This window comes from Diabrotica virgifera, chromosome 10, assembly GCF_917563875.1.
Source record: "Diabrotica virgifera virgifera chromosome 10, PGI_DIABVI_V3a".
Classification (NCBI taxonomy): Eukaryota; Metazoa; Arthropoda; class Insecta; order Coleoptera; family Chrysomelidae; genus Diabrotica; species Diabrotica virgifera.
In genome coordinates this window covers 127,843,501-127,864,042 of record NC_065452.1, presented here as the reverse complement: position 1 = coordinate 127,864,042, position 20,542 = coordinate 127,843,501, and the positions used below count along the sequence as shown (strand labels likewise).

At 32.6% G+C, this 20,542-nt stretch overlaps 1 protein-coding gene across 1 annotated transcript in view; it reads left to right on the top strand.

Moving 5' to 3' along the window:
* The window catches only part of LOC114340898 (phosphatidylinositol 3-kinase regulatory subunit gamma-like), a 773,815-nt gene that overhangs the window by 131,095 nt on the left and 622,178 nt on the right, over positions 1-20,542 (top strand). The window lies entirely within an intron of this gene.

Below are 20,542 nucleotides of genomic sequence, written 5' to 3'. Positions count from 1 at the left end.
TGAAGGTTTTTCAATGTTCTAAATAACTGAATTTTGTAATTTTATGTCAACTATTTAGCTTTTGAATGGAGTACAAAAAATCGAAATTTTTGCACTAAATTGTTAATAATTAAAAAACGGACGCGAACTCTAGGCAGGAAACAGGTGGGTTTTCTTCCTATAGGTCTATAATAACTAAAAAACTATTCAGCTACCTGGATCTTTGAGTGTCCCGAGAAAATCCTTATTACTCTGGACTATATGTGTCACCTCTTAACATCCAAATATACTCATATTTTTACAGATGCGCCCTGGACTACTGGTAGAGTTCTTATTTTGTTTGTTCCCTGAATGAGAAAGATATTTTTACGGGTTCCTAAGTATCCAGTGAGAGACAAAATTATGGAATAAATTCATTTTTTCGAAAATGGGCGATTTTGGAGGCAAATCCCGAAATAGGTCTATTTTTATTTTTAAATTATGTTTTTTTTGGCATATACAGTATGTCTCTGTAAGTTGGAATCATATGGAAAACTTTTTTATTGTTCATTTTACGGAAAAAATTATTCTTCATAAAAAGTTCTGCATGGTCTAAAACCTACGATTCAACCATCAGCTATCAAATTTTATAAATATTATACGAGGTATGTAAAAAATATGAATTTCGCTCAAGAATAAAGTAGCTTTATTTTTTACAATATTGAAAATTGTTATTAGGAAAAGTTGTTTGGAATTAAGAATTACATTTTAATGTGCAATTACACCTTTCTAATTGAAAAAAAAAATTGAAAATTTTTCTTAAATTATGGATAACCAACATTATTTTCAGTTATTTCAATTATTATAACTTTTTTATTATTAATTTTACGAAAAAAAAGTCATTCTGACAAAGACGTTATTCATCTCAGCGTGAGATCCATGATTTTGCTAAATGAGAATAGGGATCGTGAGCTAGCTCATTTGAGAGGTTATTCAATTTGATATTCAGTAATATAAATACTAATATAATTATTTATGTAGAGTGGCAAAAAAAATAATTTTGTGGTTAAATCAATTGGAAAATGGAATGTGGCAGTCTTATGACAGGAAAATCTTTAAAAAATAACAGTGAAATTTGTGCACCCTATAAAGATTGTATGTGGGCTTTGTTTCCTTAAAACCGTACGTTTTGTTTCCGTACGTTCCAATTAAATTATTATTGTGGTATGTACCATAAGTTAAATACATTGTTTTTAAAACTTTTCTGCCTCTTAGTACTTTTTCGAAAAGCCAGTTTTTCATGAGATATTTTGAACATTTGTAAAATCCACCATATATTTTTAAATGGTTAAGTAAAATTATAGAGACCTGGTAATATTATGAAAATAATATTCTATAATCTTACTTAATTATTTAAAAATATGTGGCGGATTTTAGAAATGAAAATATCTCGATAAAAACTGGCTCATCGAAAAAGTACTAAGAGGCAAAAAGGTTTCAAAACACTGTGTTTAACTAATGGTACCACAACAATATATGGGGGGTGCACAAATTTCACTATTATTTTTTTAACCTTTAACTACCCGCGCATCAAGTTATAACATAACTACACGCGTGGCGTACTTTGTACGCCACAAGAAAATACACTTAAAAACAGTGGATTTGATTAATTTTTTTTGAAAAAATACACTTAGTTGTTTTTATAAACCTTATTCGGCATCAGTGAATACTTGGAGTTCCTTTTCAGTAAGCCAATTGGGATTTATAACTGGAATCATGGAATAACTGGATTCCATGATAAATAAAATTACTAATAAATTTTTTTTTTAAATGTGATTTTTTACAGGAGAAAAAGTATTGTTTATAAAGATAAATATATTTTGTGCCATAATGACTAAAAAACAATTAAAATATGTACTTATATTACGAATTATAGTAATATAATTCTGGGGTATATTGTCCACCACCGGAAACAACAAATAATAAAATGTAAATTACGATCTTTCCAGAACGCCGATTATAACGAAACTAAAACCAAATTGTAAAGCACATTCCAGTTATAGGATAGAGAGATAAGCAAGGTCAAAAATTAAATTTTTAAATATATTTCCAGTAGAATTTTTATATCTGGCGTACAAAGTACGCCAGCGCGTGTATTTAAAGGTTAAATGTTATTGTAAAACGGCTGTAACTTTTTTTGTGTGCACATTTGTTCTAAGGTAAGTTAGTTTCAATCGAACTATGTATTTTTGGTCCCAGAATATGTGATTTAGTTTATCACCTGCCTTTTTGTTATACCCTGTATATACCAAAAAATTATAATTTAAAAATAATTTTAAATTATAATTTATATTATAAATTATAATTTCGCGATTTGTCTCCAAAATCGTCCATTCTCGAAAATAATTATTTATTCCATAATTTTGCCAGTCACTATATACACACACCCAAACTTATATGGAATCACCATGTATTTCAAAGTAATATTTATTTTTTTTGAAAAAACTTGTTATTGTTGCGAAGATTAAAGGTTTTTATTTAAAATAAACAAATATATAAGACAATCGGATAGTACAGCCCGGTACGGTATAGATTATTTGCTTGAGTTGCAAGTTGAACGAAAATAAATAAACTAACTTTTGCGTCCAAAAACGAAAATATGCCTCATGTGGGGTTATAGAACTTACAACGAGGAAAGATTATTGTTCTTGTGAAGAAAGTAATGTTCTCAGATGGACATAGCTGCAGAGCTAGGCGTAATACAGGGCGTTCTGTCCAAAACATATGCTAGGTAACAGGAACTAGGAAAGCTCAAAAATAAAGCAAGGGAAAGTCGCCAAAAGTAATAACGGCTCTCCACGATCGTTTAATTGTCCAATCAGTTAGAAGACAACCAACCATTTCTCACCTGCAGCTCCAAAGGCAGCTTTTGGAAGCTACAGGTGTAACTGTTTCAGTTGAAACGATAAGAAGAAGAGTTCGTACCAAGAAGTATACAGCAGGAGACAGTTATGGGTTCTCGAGTTATCCAGGCAGCACAAGATCGATCGCCTAAATTGGTGTCTTCACCACCAAAACTGCAACATTGGGAAATGACAAAATGTGCTATTTTCAAAAACAGTCAGGATTTAATGTAATCAGATGAAGAATCAGATGACCCACGAAATCGTGTACTTAGAGGTCGAGGAAGACAAACAAGAACGAAAACTGTCAGATCTGTTTACAAATATACAAGGGGAAGTGTAATGTTCTGGAGAGGAATTGTGATCCGTAAAAAACTCCTTTAATTTTCATCCAATCAACTTTAACTGCTCACAGGTATGTCGATAACCTGTAGTCAGGCTCTGGAGAGGTGCAACAGGAGAAAATTTAATTTTATTGCATGATAATGGACCTCTAGATACCATTAGAGTGACTACAGACATCATTGAAGCAGAAAGTATCCCATGTTTGGAGTGGCCTGCTTGCTCACCCGAGCTTAACCCTATAGAGTATTTGTGAGATATGCTTAAAAGAAAAATTAGAGCTCGTCGGGATAATCCACAAAACACCGCACGGCTAGTACAAGCTGCTTTTAAAGGATGGAGCTACCACAACAAAATGTTGATAATTTTATTAGGAGCGTGCCCACGCAAACTGAAGCTTGCATAAGGACTACAGGAGATAACACTGACTACCACAAAATACAAAAAAAAAAATAAAAACAAGTTAAGCATTATTCGTTTTACATTGAAATTTTGTATGCTATTGACTTTAGAGCAACTACTTTCAATTTGTTTGTTAAATACTTTAATGTTTTATTTAATTGTTATGTATTTGTTATTAAATTGCTTTAAAATAAATATTGTTTGACTTCGTGTCTTCGTTTTTTTAAATTCGCTCGGAATAGTAAGAAATATCAGATGATTCCATATAAGTTTGGGTGTGTGTATGCGGATTAAACAAATTTGTTAACAAAGATAAATAAATAAGAATGAGTTTAAACTTACTTGTAAGATGAAGTAACTCAGCATAATTAACTAATTATCTTCACCTGTTTCGCTACCTTCTTAGATAGTATCTTCAGGGGTAGAAGAAGATTGCCGGACACGGTAACACGAGTACACAACGGACCTAGAGGCTAAAACAAACAACCGATGAAGGGGTTGACGATGAATGATGAAAGATTCTGGAGATGACATGTGAATTTTTCAATCTGCAACAGTTGGTCGTTCGGACCGTCGTATCCTTTCGGGTGGTGGGGATGCTGCTCCGGATGCAACTGGGTAGGCGAATAAAGGGGTAAAGTTTTAGGGGTGCTACCATAGTATGCGGTCTACCCCGACGATGCGGTCTACCTGTGCATATAGCGCTATTATAGTGTACGGTATACCGCTCGCAATCTGAAAATTCCTGAAGGATTTGTGCAAAACCTTAAAATGCAAGAAAACTCTTAAAATAAATATTTATTCACAAGTAATAAATATTTGGAGGAAAATAAATTTAAAATAAAAGGAGCAAATAATTTACAAAAAAAATGCACCCGAAATATTTACAAAAAAATTATGTTACCTAATTATACAGGGTGATTGATTAGTGGAGTAAAGCTCCGTAAATCCGTTATAGTAATCGATAGCAATAAAAGTTAATAACAAAAATTGTAGCCAACTTTGAGCTTCACATTTCAAAATTAATTCGAATGTTACAGGTTGTTCGATAACATAGTGGCAGGCCAAACTTATGTGTTTTTTAATGGAATGGGTATTTTATTTTATATTCGAAATCTTCTTAACTTCACCTTTACAAAAATATAAAGGTTTTTTATGTTATAGGTACATGGTATTTACAAAGTTATAACCAATTTTATATGAAAATCGTAACAAGTTCAACTCACTGTATAAATAAAAATAAGCACAATAGCAATGGATTATTGATGCCATATTTTTTTTATTTATTGTCAAAATTTTCATAAATGATTGATATTGATAATTTTCTTTATATTGAATACAGGGTGAGTCACACAGAACACACTGTACCTTCACATGACACTCTACGAATTTTTAAAAATGTAGTTCAAATGGTGACTAGGGGGAACCTACAAATCCACCGAGATCAAAAATGCCGAACATTTCAAACTATGTAATAAAATTTTCTATATATCCGGATCTTACCAATGGATTTTGATCTTTAGTTTTTTAATTGGTATGTAATTTCTACGTAAATTGCAAATATGTAATTTGTTTATAAATTTATTAATTATAAATTATATTTAACAGTCTAATTTGTTTAAACAATTTTTGAAAACATAATTTTCTTTCAAAAATCTATTTTTTAATCATAATCATTAATAATCATAGGAAACGTTAAAGTACACCTTAATAAATAAATTATTTTTAGATGATTTAATTATTAAAGTTTACTTTAACTTTTCTATGATTATTAATAATGATAGTATGATTAAAAAATAGATTTTTGAAAAAAATTATTTTTCCAAAAATTGTTTCAACAAATTAGACTGTATTAATTAATAAATGTCTAGACGACTTCCATAATAATTGTAATGTACACAAAAAGTACATGCAAAATAAAAAAAGAAAGATCAAAATCCATTGAGTAAATCGTAGATCCTAAGATATAGAAAATGATAGTAGTTTTAAGTTGCTTTTTTGGAAAAGCATGGAAAAAATACATTGAAACCGAGCTAGAAGAAGATAAACAAGAATACAAAAGGCTGAGACGATTAACGAAAAACACCATAAGACAGGCAAAAACAAAGACGTGGGAAGAGGTTCGAGAAGAATTGCAGGAAAACTATGTAACAAATAATAGAAGCTTTTGGACAACAATCAGACATATGAAGAAAAGAAAACAAAGAAATAACAGCCGTAATAGGCCAGAGTTTTTTTTATTTTAGCGTATGGCACCTGACACATTTACATTTACATATATTTTGTATAAGACAATACATAGGTTCACAAACGTACATCTTATTTACATAGTCTATCGACTCTGGAGTCGCCATCAGGAAATCCTCTGACCTGCCATGATATAATCTTGCGGGACACTGTTCTGTATGGTTTGTGGTTGTCCACAGTCACAGAGTGGGGATGGTCGTTTACCCCATTTGTGCATCATGTAACCACATCTGCCGTGTTGGGTTCTGATTCGGTTCAGCATAGACCATGTGTTGCGTGGTAAGTCAAAGCCTGGTGGTTTTTGTGTGATGCAGGGCAAGTTGTTATTTTGTTGTTCCATCCATTCTCGAGTCCATGTTGTCGTTAAATTGAACTCACCCTCCTCAACAACCTTTGCTGTTTTTATTGGTGGTCGTCTGGAGCGTAGACGGTTACCGTTGGCGGCATCTATATCTTGATGGATTGGCAGGTTCTCGTTATCTACTATCTTTCTGTACTCACTAGTGAGTGCATGTATGCGTCGTAGTTTGGGTGGTGGAATGTGGCTCAGTACTGGGAGCCATTGCGTAGGGGTGGATTTGATAACTCCAGCAATCATTCTCATTGTATTATTCAATTGCGCATCTACTTTGTGTATATGTGGGCTGTTAAGCCATGCTGAAGAGCAGTATTCCGCAGTTGAGAAGACTAGGCCCAGGGCAGATGATCGCAAGGTGGAAGCCAATGCTTCCCATGTTGTGCCGCACAGCTTCTGGTTGATGTTGTTTCTGGATTTAAGTTTTTCCGCTGTTTTTGTCAGATGTTCCTTGAATGATAGGGTTCTGTCAAGAGTCACCCCAAGGTACTTTGGTGTTTTATTGTAGGCGAGTGTGGTGTTTTCGAACTGAATATTGAGTATTCATCCTGCAAGCTTGTTATTTAGGTGGAAACTGGAAACCTCTGTTTTAGTAGCATTTGGTTGGAGCCTCCATTTACGGAAATATTTTCCCACTATGTTTAAGTCCGCGGTGAGGATTTCTTCTGTTTCTTCAAATGACTTACACCTTGTTGCAAGGACCCAGTCATCGGCGTAACCAAACTTTCTTGATCTGGTTTCTGGTATATCAGAGATGTATAGGCTAAAGAGAAGAGGAGCCAGGACAGAGCCCTGAGGCAGTCAATTCTTCAGTTTCCTTGGGGTGCTGATGTCAGATCCCATGACCACTTGAATCGTTCGGTCGGCTAGCATGCTGTTGATTATTCGAGCGGTGGATTTACAGGGGATTTTACGGAGAAGCTTGTATATCATGCCTTTTCTCCAGACTGTATCGTAGGCCGCTGTTAGGTCTATGAATGCGGCTGCAGTTTTAAGTTTTCGCTGGAACCCTGCCTCAATAAATGTGGTAAGTGAAAGAATCTGATCTGCGCAGCTTCTTTTGGGTCGGAAAAGTCTGATCAACCGGTATTGTTTCAAGCAGTTTTGTGCTAATTCTGTTGTAGATAAGGCGCTCTAGAAGCTTAAACGTAACCGATAGTAGGGCTATTGGTCTGTAATTCTTAGGGTTGTTATCATTTGGTTTCCCTGGTTTTAATATGGCAATGACCTTCGAGCGTTTGAGTTCCTGTGGTATATGATACCGGTCTTCATAATATCCGTGAAAAAGTGGGCTATCCATTCTCTCGCATATTTGCCGCAGTTAATTAAGAATTCGGGATGAATATTGTCAAAACCTGGGGCTTTACCTGGCTTTACATCCTTGAGAGCAATAGTGACTTCTTCGGAAGTGAAAGGGCGGGAGTATTCGGTGTCTGTAGATTGGAATTTTAAATTTTTGAGTAGTTTATAGGCCAGAGTAATAAGACAAAAATATACCCTGTTCGTGACACTTCAGCAGCCAGATTTTTTTAGTACAAATATCTTTGAGATTATGGAAAAAGCTTTAAAATGACATATTTCAAAGTTTGATATACTCATTTATTGTTAATATAATTGCCAAAAAAGGTCGGAATTGCAAAAAAAATATTTTTGCAATAACTGCTGTAAAGATTAGTGTACAGGTTTGAAATGTTTGTCAAATGAGGGTTCTTTGGTGCTTAATATGTGATAAAAATTTCAAAGCGATTCATTCAATTGTTTAAATTTTATTCGAATTGTTTATCTCAGAGAGCATTTTTTTGCAATAGCATAAGTCAGAAAAAAATGACGTTAGAACCATTCCACAGGTGTCGAATGGAAGAGCATGAGCTATATTTTCAACTTTGTTTAAAGAAAGCGAATAAAAAATGCATTTATTCGTAATAAATAATTGCAAAAGTATCGCAAATCTTCCCTTATAAGCTTTTTGAATAACTTTTTCCAAAAAAATTAACTTTTTTACCCTGTTTTAATTGCACAAATACCAAGTAATGTTATTTATATCATAATTGATAAAAAATTGTAATAAATATATATAATTTCTTATATAACAAAATAAAAAGTTTATAAGGAAAGATTTACGATACTTTTGCATAATTATTTATTACTAATAAATGCATTTTTTATTCGCTTTTTTTAAACCAAGTTGAAAATATAGCTCATGCTCTTTCATTTGACACCTGTTGAATGGTTCTAACGTCATTTTTTTCTGACTTATGTTATTTAAAAAAAATGCTCTCTGGGATAAACAATTTGAATAAAATTTAAACAATTGAATGAATCGCATTTGAAATGAATTTTTATCACTTATTAAGCACCAAAGAACCCTTATATGACAAAAATTTCAAAGCTGTACACTAATTTTTACAATAGATATTGCGAAATTATTTTTTTTTGCAATTCCGATCTTTTTTCGCAATTATATTAACAATAAATGAGTATATCAAACTTTGTAATACGTCATTTTAAAGCTTTTTCCATAATCTCTGGAAAAAACTAAAAAAACCATAAGTTTCACTGTTTTCCATTGATTTGAAAAAAAAAGGGAAAATGCCATTTTTTGACACTGAATTGTTTATAAATAAAAATGGCCGCCAGATCCTACGCAGGAAATAGTTACAATTTGCTCTTATAGGTATTACCTGTCGAAAAAACGCTTCAGTACCCTGGCTGCTCGAGTGTCATGGAAAAAACCTTATTAACCCGGACTATAAGGGATACAACAAACCAAATCCAGACAAATCCAGAACAGATAGCTAAAGTATGGAAAGAATACTATGAAAACAAATTTAGAAATGAAACAATAGACGATAGAAATGAAACATATCAAGATAACGAGAACAAAGAGTTAGAGCAAATAAGTAGAGAAGAAGTATCAAACGTAAAAATAGTTAAAGCTGGAGGGGATGATGATATAGACCCGGAAATGGTCAAGTACATGGGAGAAGAAGGGATAAACTGGTTGTTGAAAATATACAAAGAGACATGGGAAAAGCAGCAAATCTAAAAAGACTGGCAAAGTAACCTTATAGTGCCAATAAACAAAAAGGGAGAATACGTCAACTGCGAAAATTATAGAGCAATATGTTTATCATCGGCATGTTTTAAAATATACACGAAAATAGTAGAGAAGAGGCTAAGATAAGAGGTAGAAAGAGAACTGGGAGAAGAGCAAGCAGGGTTTAGACCAGAAAGACAGACAAACGATAACATTTACATAATTAGAAATATAATAAGAAAGAAGTATTGACTCGGGGGGGGAAAGCTCATTCTGGAATTCATAGATCTAAGGGCAGAATTCGACTCTATAGAAAGAAAAATTATATGGAAATGCTTGCAGAACATGAAAGTACCAATTACACTGATAAAAATAATTGAAAGTATATATATATATATATATATATATATATATATATATATATATATATAGTGATGAGCGGGCTAATAACCGGCAAAATAGCACAAAAGATGGAAAACGTGTATTAAAGTGTGAGATAAAAAGAAATGAAACTAGTCGAGTTGGGAAATTTAGCGATATTAACCAATAAATTTATAAATTTTCATTATATAGATTGTTTCCCACCTTTACACGTATCAGCGGAGTATGTAAACTAAAACTGTCACTGTGACAGTGGTAGTTTCCAAATTCGTGCGATACGTCTAAAGGTGGGAAACAATCAATATAATGTAAATTTATAGGTTAATGTCGCTAAGTTTCCCAACTCGATTAGTTTCATTTCTTTTTATCTCACAACTTAATACGTTTTCCATCTTTTGTGCTATTTTGCCGGTTATTAGCTCGCTCATCACTGTATAATGGATTTCTACGGCTGTCGCCGCCTCTCCATACCCAGCTTCCAATTTTTTCTATCGTAACACATATCTTCATCTAATTGCCTCGAATCCATTGCCTCCTGAATATTGTCCCTCCAGCTTCTCCGTGGTCGTCCTCTTCTTCTTCTCTCCGGTGGGACCCACTCTAATATTTTTCTCGGCCAGCGAGTCTCATTCATTCTTTTAACGTGACCGAACCATGTCAGCTGTCTCTTTTCAATATCGTCTACTATAGTTTTTTCTACCTTCATACGTTGTCTTATTGTTTCATTTCTTACATGTTCTAATCTCGAAACCTGACAACTTCTCCTCAAAAAGTCCATTTCTGTACTAAGTAGCTTCTTTTTATTTCTTGCACTTATGTCCCAAACTTCTGCACCGTAGATTGTAGCGCTCTTCATTATACTTTCATATATTCTTCTCTTTGTTTCCTTCCTGATATCTTTGTCCCATAAAATTGAATTGAGGGATCTAGTGATGCTTCTACCTTTATTGATCCTGTGTTGTATTTCATCTTCACTATTTCCTCGTTTGTTAAATATAGCTCCCAAATATTTGCATTGTTTCACACCAACAATATGTCCTTGTTCCAATGGTAGGTTTTCAATGTCTTCGTTTCCCACTATGAAGTATTCTGACTTATCCATATTTATTACTAATCCTGCCTGTTGGTAATGCTCATTTAGCTTCCGTATCATATAGCTTAAGTCATCTTGATCTTGGGCTATAACAACTTGGTCGTCCGCAAAGTATAATGTAAATAGGGAGTCGTAAGTGAATAGGGGAGTGTAAATTGAAAGTATATACTGAGTAGTAAAAGGACGTGTACAGATAGCAGAAAAAAGATCTGAATAATTCAATTGGGAAAGAGGTGTCAAACAAGGAGACAGTCTTAGTCCGCTACCATTCATAATAGTCACGAACGAATTGACTAGAAATACTGGAGAAAGAACGAACCAAATACAGACAATAATAGGATATCAAAGATCACAGCCGGACAACGGTATGACATAGTCCTTATAGCAGATTCCGTGACAAAAATGCAAAAACTTATAAACATCTGGACAGAAGAAATAAACATTAAAAATGGAAATAAACATCGAGAAAAGTAAAATAATGGTCATCGGCGAAAAGGATGAAAATGAAATAAATTCACTCAAAAATATTCAACTGGAAATAGTTACCGCATATGATTATCTTGGAAGTATAATTACCAATGATGGGAAAATAGGTCTCGAAATAACTAAGAACTAACAAAACTAAAAAATCAAACAAACTGTACTATGCAACAAGCGCCAGTTCTGAGGAAAAAATAATTGTCCCACGAAACAAAAATTAAAATATATAATACGATTGTGATATCGACGATACTGTATACTGTGTATACGACCAAAAATTGGACTTTACAGAAAAAGCATAATAGTAGGATAAATGCAATTGAGATGAGACATCTACGAGCTATATCCGGAAAGACCAAATGGGATAGAATAAGAAATGAGGCAATAAGAGGGATAACTAAACAGGAACCAATAATGAATAAAATAATAAAGAGACAATTAAACTGGTATGGACATCTGATGAGAATGAAACCTAGTAGATTAATAAGGACATTTCACGAAACAAGGAATATTACAAAAAAGAAAAAGGCAGACTGAGGAAAAAATGGATACAGCAAATAGTAGATGCGGAAAAATTAAACAGAAAACGCTTGAAGAAATGGAACTAATAGCACAAGACGGAAAAGAATGGAAGAGGTGGGTGAATATGTAGCTTAAACCCAAATCCGACACCTGAAAGGGTATAAGGAAGGGGAGAAAAAAAGAAAGTAGTTGCTTTTTTAGTTTTTGAATTCATGGATTTGTAGGCTCCCGGTTCCCCATCCTTCAATCACCACGACTAGTCAACATTTGAACTAAATTTTTGAAAATTCGTGTAAAAGTTTTTCCAACTTTTCGAATACATACGTACCGGGTGTCCCAATAAGAATGGCTCTCGGCCATATCTCAGGAACCGTTTATAGTACAGCTTTGAGAAAAAAATATTTATAACAAAAGTTGCCTCGGGAAAAGCCTGGCAATTATTTTCATAATTGTAGCTCCGCCGCTAGAGGGCGTAATTGAATATCAAAAATTAAAAAATCAAAATTTTACAAAATTTACCCAATGAAAGGGCACTGGAAATCCAATCATCGTATTCTTCATAATATTCTGCGCATATTTGATTTCATAAGTTTAAGTCTACCTGTGCTAATAAGAGGTGGGGGTGAGTGGGAACCTTCTTATGAAAAAATGGCTGTAAGTCCGGTTCTGCTAAATCAAATTTTGCATATTTGGTCTTGTTAAAAACAGCTCTTTTTCGTCAATGTAAATGTCTTATTTTCGAAATAGCCTAGTAAGTAATATGCAAGCTAGGAGGCGTTATTTAATTGTTTTCAGAAATCTAGTTTTCTTTGGAAAATATTAAATACAAGTATGCATTTTTAATCCTGTATTACAAAATTAGACCAAATTAGCAACATAATACCGAAAACCGCATGTCGATACCTTTTTTCTATCTCGAGATATCTTAAGAAATGTGTAAATTTTAAACATAACTGTTACTGTCACCGGTAAACGAGGTTGAAGGAAAAGTAGTGTGCTATGGAAAAAACAAATAAACATTTTCCAGATGTAAACGTATATAGTTAATTAAAACAACAATAAGACAAACAACACTATAAAATATAACAAAGAAATAGAAGCAACTACTTACTTAGTCTTAGTGACTGCCTAAATGTTCAAATTGTTGCCCATCATTTTCGATTCAAGCATTTACTCATTCAAGAATAGATTAAATAGCAACAGATTTAACTGTTTTAGACTTTTATTTATGGGGACGGATTAAAGACCTTGTTTTTGCCGCTAGGTCCACTACTCGAGAAAATATAATCTATAATCTAGAATCTAGAGAATACGAAACGCCATCCAAAGAATTGCGAAAGCAGACATTGAGACTGCTGTTCAATCTACTCTTGAAAGAGTAAATGCTTGCATCGAAAATGATGGGCAACAATTTGAACATTTAGGTCGTCACTAAGTAAGTAGTTGCTTTTATTTCTTTGTTATATTTTATAGTGTTGTTTGTCTTATTGTTGTTTTAGTTAATTATATACGTTTACCTCTGGAAAATTTTTCTTTGTTTTTTTCCATAGCACACACACTACTTTTCCTTAACTTCGTTTACTGGTGACATTAACAGTTGTTTAAAATTTACACGTTTCTTAAGAAAACTTCTTCGCACACATCTTATGGAAAATATAATGTCACTCAAACTCAATAAAATTTATACGAATAGATTCGTTTTAAATTAACGGTCAAATCTTATCATTGCGCCAACTCTTAATTATGATTAATTACGGCGCAAATTGCAATTAAATTTATCGAAATCACATTTTTGGAGTCAGTAAAACTGTCAGTTATAATCACTATTGCTCTGGGTGCTATTCAAAAGAGCTTAAACCCCGCTGGGCCTAAGCGGATTAGTGAAACTAATCCGCTGATTTATGGAGTACCGACAATTTGGGTATTATAAAATATTTTTTCTCTCTCTAACTTATGTACGTATCCATTTGATTTCAGATTTATTTATATCAATTTCTGCTCTTATTATTGAAAATATGGAGTTGGCGCAATGATAAGATTTGACCGTTAATTTAAAACGAATCTATTCGTATAAATTTTATTGAATTTGAGTGACATTATATTTTCCATAAGATGTGTGCGATGTCCTTTCCGAAAATAATTAAATAACGCCTACTAGCTGGCATATTACTTATTAGGCTATTTCGAAAATAAGACTCTTACATTGACGAAAAAGAGCTGTTTTCAACAAGACCAAGTATGCAAAATTCGATTTAGCATAACCGGACTTACAGCCATTTTTTCATAAGAAGGTTCCCACTCACCCCCACCTCTTATTTGCAAAGGTAGACTTAAACTTGTGAAATCAATCATGCGCAGAATTTTATGAAGAACACGATAATTCGATTTCCAGTGCCCTTTCATTAGGTAAATTTTGTAAAATTTTTATTTTTGATATTCAATTACGCCCTCTAGCGGTGGACCTACAATTATGATAATAATTTCCAGGCTTGTCCCGAGGCAACTTTTGTTATATGTAAATATTTTTTTCTCAAAGCTGTACTATAAACGGTTCCTGAGATATGGCCGAGAGCCATTCTTATTGGTACACCCGGTATGTAAAAAGATTTTTTCTACGGACAATATTTTTAAAGTTATTCTAACTGTTTATAAACTACAAAATTTCAAAAATTTGGCATTGGGATTTTTGACTATAATAAATATTTTTTTATCTTTTTTAATACATTTTGATAGTATAACTCTTCTCTACTTTCATTTGGCATACGCAGAATTGCCATATATTATTCATTATTTTTTATCTTATGTTAACGCATGCAAAACAAAGGACCCTGGGATAAACGAATACAATAACTTTTAAAGTAATTAATGGATGTGTCTCAAATTTTGAGGGTTTGTTAAGTACCCTAATACCCAACTTTGCGTGAAAAGCCAAAGTTCTTCGTTAGTTTTACTAAAAATTATTAACAAATAACGATTTTCACTTATTTTGCAATTTGCGAAGCAGCAAATTGATTTTTTAAATTTCAAAAATCAGTATTTTTAAGCTTTTTCAATGTTCTAAAAAATCAAATTTTGTAATTTTATGTCAGCTGTTTAGCTTTTTAATGGAGTGCGAAAAAATCGAGTTTTTTACACTAAATTGTAAATAATTGGGAACATCATAAACTCTAGGCAGGAAACAGGTAGGATTTCTTCCTATAGGTCTATAATAGGGCTTTTCATCGATTGTCATTTGTTTCGAGCTTCTGTCATATGTTGTATAATCTGTGTATAATATTAATATACACGGATTATACGACATTGGACAGAAGCTCGAAACAAATGACTGTAAATGAAAAGCCCTATTAAAAAAAAGGCATCAGATTTCTGGATAATTCAGTGTCCTGAACATAGTCTATTTTTCCCTGGAGTAATTGTATTATCATGAAAACTTTATGCTTATGATTAATTATAACGATAGTAATTATTCTTGGAATTTTGCGTTGGACTACAGTATTGTTAAAATATCAAATCGTTTTGCAATTTTCTGCTTCACATGAAATGTTGCATACCTTGGAATATTAACAATGAATTCATTTATTGCATGTAATAAATATTTTAATTAATTGAATTTGGATTTTAATGCTAACTTCTATAATCAGGAATTTCAATAAATCATTCTCTGTTGGTCATAAAAAATGATGTAATTGTATATTAAAAATTCAATTGTCAAGAAAACTGGGCTATAATAAATGTATCGCAAAATATTGGTTTTATTTTATGTAGTACATATTGGTTTTTGTGAAAATGCTGAGTCATATCGATCGGGTTTTTTATTCTATTCTATTCTATTCATTCTATATTTCAGTATGCATCTTCGTATATTTCTTCATTACTCCCTATTTAATAATAATAATAATAATAATAATAATAATAATGACTTTATTGCTTTTTTTTTTCAAAAAAAAAATACAAACTAGACAAACAGTAATAATTATAATAAAGCAAAAGGCGACGTTCGCTCTTAGATGATGTTCCTAGAAACACCAGCTAAGAAGCGCTCTTCCACGTAACCGCAATATTTCCCATTTCCTATTAGCTTCTATTTCTATTGTTCCAGTAGGTGCTCTAAATATAATATGTATATTATCTACTAACACTGCACATTGACCTACATTCAGCATCAGGGAATCTAACAATTTAAATGTCACCTCTTCTTCTTCTTCTTAGCCTTCTATCATCCATTTTTGGACATAGGCCTCTCCCAGCTCCTTCCTTCAATGTTACACTCAAACTCCGAATTCGAATGTCCGAAATTTTTACTCACTTCGCGATGTGGACAACGTGAATTACCCACGTCGCGGAGTGAGCATTTTATTCGGACATTGGCCGAAGCGAAATACCCAGAACGCGTTGTGGGTAAACGAAAGTACTCAATTGCCGAAATAAATACGTTAACCGGGGATTGAGCAAAACCATAATACCCATAACCCAACGTGAGTAATCTATTTTACCCACGTCGGGTTATGGGTATTTGTAATTTTCGCAATCGCCGAAATGCCTCCGAACACAACCATACCCTACACCAGCGATACTCAACATGCGGCCCGCGGGCCGCATGCAGCCCACTTATAGACTACAGGCCCATGTCCAAAAATGGATGGGTCATATGAACCACCAGGTGACGTATATAGGACGATATAAGAGCATACAATAATAAGATTCAGCACTATGCCGTCACTTGTAAGCAGTCCAACTGAGTGCTGGTGAGAATTCAAAAGTGCAGGTAGAGTGGGTACATTTTGGTCATATATTTTTGTACGGCATTTTTACCATCGATAGATCCATGAAAAATAATAAGAAAGCGCCCAGTGCCGTACAAATATGGTGAGCGACAAAGTTGGTAAATTTTTTTTATTTTCTGACAATTTCCAGTGTAAATTTGGTCATTTGATTCTGTACGGCATCAGTTTCATACGGTTTCAATACAACTTCTAATCCATTATTCCGCAACGCCGTACAAAAATCATGCGACAAGGGGAAAAATCGAGGGTTGCAATCCCCTCTCTTTCCGTGGTCCGGGGGGTGATTTGAAAAAGTACGGCTTCGGTTCCAAAACATTATCTAGCACTCAAAAGTACTATTAAATAATAATGCCGTCAAAAAATTATGTTCATTTGAATGTATATTTAATAATTATGTTAATTTCATGGTATACTTGATTTGTAAAGCTAAAAAATCATTTGACTCTGTACGACAACTTTGTTTTTAACATGATATTGTAAAATACAATTGTTATATAGTATTGCCGTTCAAAATAAACTGTTCTAAAAAAATTATAGAGAAATACAAAAACAGAATTTTTTTAAATTATTGCAAAAGTTTAAGTATTCATAGATTAATAAAATATAGCAATTTTCTACATTTATCCTTTGTTTTAAGTAGTATTAAGATAAATAAATTAGGAAAAAATGATGCCGTACATTTTAATGCAGACCATATATCTTTTAGGCTGATGAAAATGACGCTACCATTTTAAAGCTATAGTACTTTATGGTCATTAATTTGATACTGTACGGTATTAACATATTTTTGAAGAGAACAATTATTGATAATACGATAAAATCATTATGACGTCTAACTGAAGTGAAAGGGTGTGTAGGTATATAATATCCAAGAATTAAAACTGTAAATCTCAGTATCACCAGTTTCATATACTTTTTGGTTTAATATATACTTCAAGCATTATTGATACATGTATATAATTGATTTATTTCATTGTAATGATGTGAATAAATAAAACAACTATTTTTAAAAAAAATCACTATTAGAAAACGACTACTTAGCTTAGAGAACGTTGCTCCTTAAGCGATAAATATGTAAATTATATTTATTTAATATTTTTATTACTTTTTTATCAATATGAAGTTTCAGATTTGTACGGCACTAACTTTTTATAAATTATTGCAAGTACATACAAATGAACTATCTAAATGCCGTATAAAAAGATATCGTCATAAATTTCACCTTACATTTCGTTACATGGATTTTTCTTACATTTCATTCTGTAGATTTTTCCTTGAGCTTTTTTTTCCTACAAACCTTTGGACCAACGAAAATGTACGGCATGTAAAATAATGTCATCTATGCATAAAATACTTTCAAAATAAGTTAATTTGATGTTGTTTCAAATCACCCCCCGGACCACGGAAAGAGAGGGGATTGCAACCCTCGATTTTTCCCCTTGTCGCATGATTTTTGTACAGCGTTGCGGAATAATGGATTAGAAGTTGTATTGAAACAGTATGAAACTAATGCCGTATAGAATGAAATGACCAAATTTACCCTGGAAATTGTCAGAAAATAAAAAAAAATATTAACTTTGTTGCTCACCATTTTTGTACGGCACTGGGCGCTTTCTTATTATTTTTCATGGGTCTATTGATGGTAAAAATGCCGTACAAAAATATATGACCAAAATGTACCCACTCTACCTGCACTTTTGAATTCTTACCAGCACTCAGTTGGACTGCTTACAAGTGACGGCATAGTGCTGAATCTTATTATTGTATGCTCTTATATCGTCCTATATACGTCACCTGGTGGTTCATATGACCCATCCATTTTTGGACATGGGCCGGTAGTCTATTACGTTTTTTATGCGGCCCGAAGGCTAACTAAAAGACCCTATAAATGATCAAATTGCTTTGAACTCAAGTAAGGTAGTTGGTGGTGACTTTTAGCATTTATTTGCGACATAACAGAAAAACTCGGCGAACTTAATTGTCGTTTACACATTAAAAGGTAAACATAAAATTATTTTCGTAGTTGACAAAATAAAGTATTTGCGGAAATTAATATAAAAAATCTGCATAACTTTTCGACATTGCTGAAAGCTCAACAAGATGGAATTGATGTATTTCCAGAAAACTATGCTACTTATTTCTAATTTTCTAGTTTTTTAATGTCTTCTATTATTGGAAAATCCCTGGCACTTAGAAGTAGCCGCTACTATACAACTTGCGGCCGTTGGAACTTAATAGCGCAAAGTTGTCACACGAACTAATTAATTTTAAAAATTATACAAATCTGGAGGCAATTTTTAAAGAAAAAAGAGGCGCAAATCAATATGAATAATTCTGGAAATTAGTACCGAATAACTATAAAACTCTCAAAAGTTGCGCTTACTTGTTCCTCACGTTGTTCGCTTCGTCATACCTGTGCGAATCCTCATATTCAGAAATGAAATATGCAAAAAAATGTTTTCCATCTACCTCTACCGAAAGTATACTTTTCCGGACCTGATTGTAGTGAGCAAAGTTGTACTTTTCCTCCCTAGGGAGGAAAATATTTTTCCTCCCTAGGGAAAAAAAGTAAAAGTGACGTAATGGTATTTCATTCATGAAATATAACTTATTGCCGCTCTGTACAATATCTATTTTCTATTACGTAAGTATCTATACATTTTAACGTTTATTTATAAAACACCCTGTATTTTGCAGAATGGTAAAAAACAGTAAACTGTTATTTTGATTTAACAATGTTTACATTAATAATTTGACTTATACTTGACAGTTGACAGTTATATTGTACCTACTTGTTAGTTTTAGTTTTAATAAATTTTGTTGGTTATTTTCATATGAATAATTAAGTAAAAATGAAAAATGACTTGTTATTAATTTGAGGAAGGTGGAAAAACCATATGTATAACATGGGAGTAAAGTGCCTTTTCCTCCCTTGAATGATTACTAGTAAACTTCATTCTCGGGAGGAAAAGTACAGTAGAACTCCAATTATCCGGATTAATTGGGACCGGACCCGATCCGGATAATCAAAAATCCGGAAAATTGGATTTTTCTAGAAAAAGGCCTTTTTCCGGAAAAGAAACGTAATTACAGCAAAACACAATGGAGAACACGGTATTTATTATGAAAAACAATACAGTATACACAACAATATGTAAATGACAAAGTTTACATTACGTAATATTGACATACAATACTGAATCACAGTAAAATGAATTATTTTTATACAATTTTGATTTTTTTTTCTCAATCTGATCCGGATAATTGGCGATCCGGATAATTGGAGTTCTACTGTAGCACTTTCCTCCCTTGTTATACAAATAGCTATTACCTATCCTAACACTGATTCGCACCTGGACGACGTTGTTATTTCGTAAGCGGGTGACTTTAAATGATGAATTAGGTCGATTTTTATTTTTAAATTATGATTTTTTGACTTATATATTATATCATACTATCGTCATCCATCTGGGCGTGATGACGTAATCGATCTTTTTTGAATGAGAATAGGGGTCGTGTGCTAGCTCATTTGAAATTCTCTATATAGTAATATAAACATTAACATAATTAAGTATACAGTATGTCCAAAAATTTTTTGTTTTGAATTAAATTAATTGACAAAAAAAAAGAAAAATGTATAATTTAAAATACATTTTACTGCTGTCAGAAAACAGAATAAAATGTTTATTTGACAAATAAACACTGCTTTTCCCTTAAATCCAATGTTCAAACTGCCAAGAGGCAGGTGGATGAAAGCTTGAACAATAAATTTAAGCGAAAAGCAATGTTTATTTGTGAAATAAACATTTTTTTCTGTTTTCTGACAACAAGAAGCTATATTTTGAGTTAAATAAATGAGATGCATTCTTCTTTTTGTGTCAATTAATTTAATTCAAAACAATAATTTTTGGGCACCCTGTGAATAATCTTTCAAATGAGCTAGCACACGACCCCTAGTCTAATTTAAAAAAAATCATCGTATGATACATATGTCAAAAAATCGTAATTTAAAACTAAAAATCGATGTTTCAGAATTTT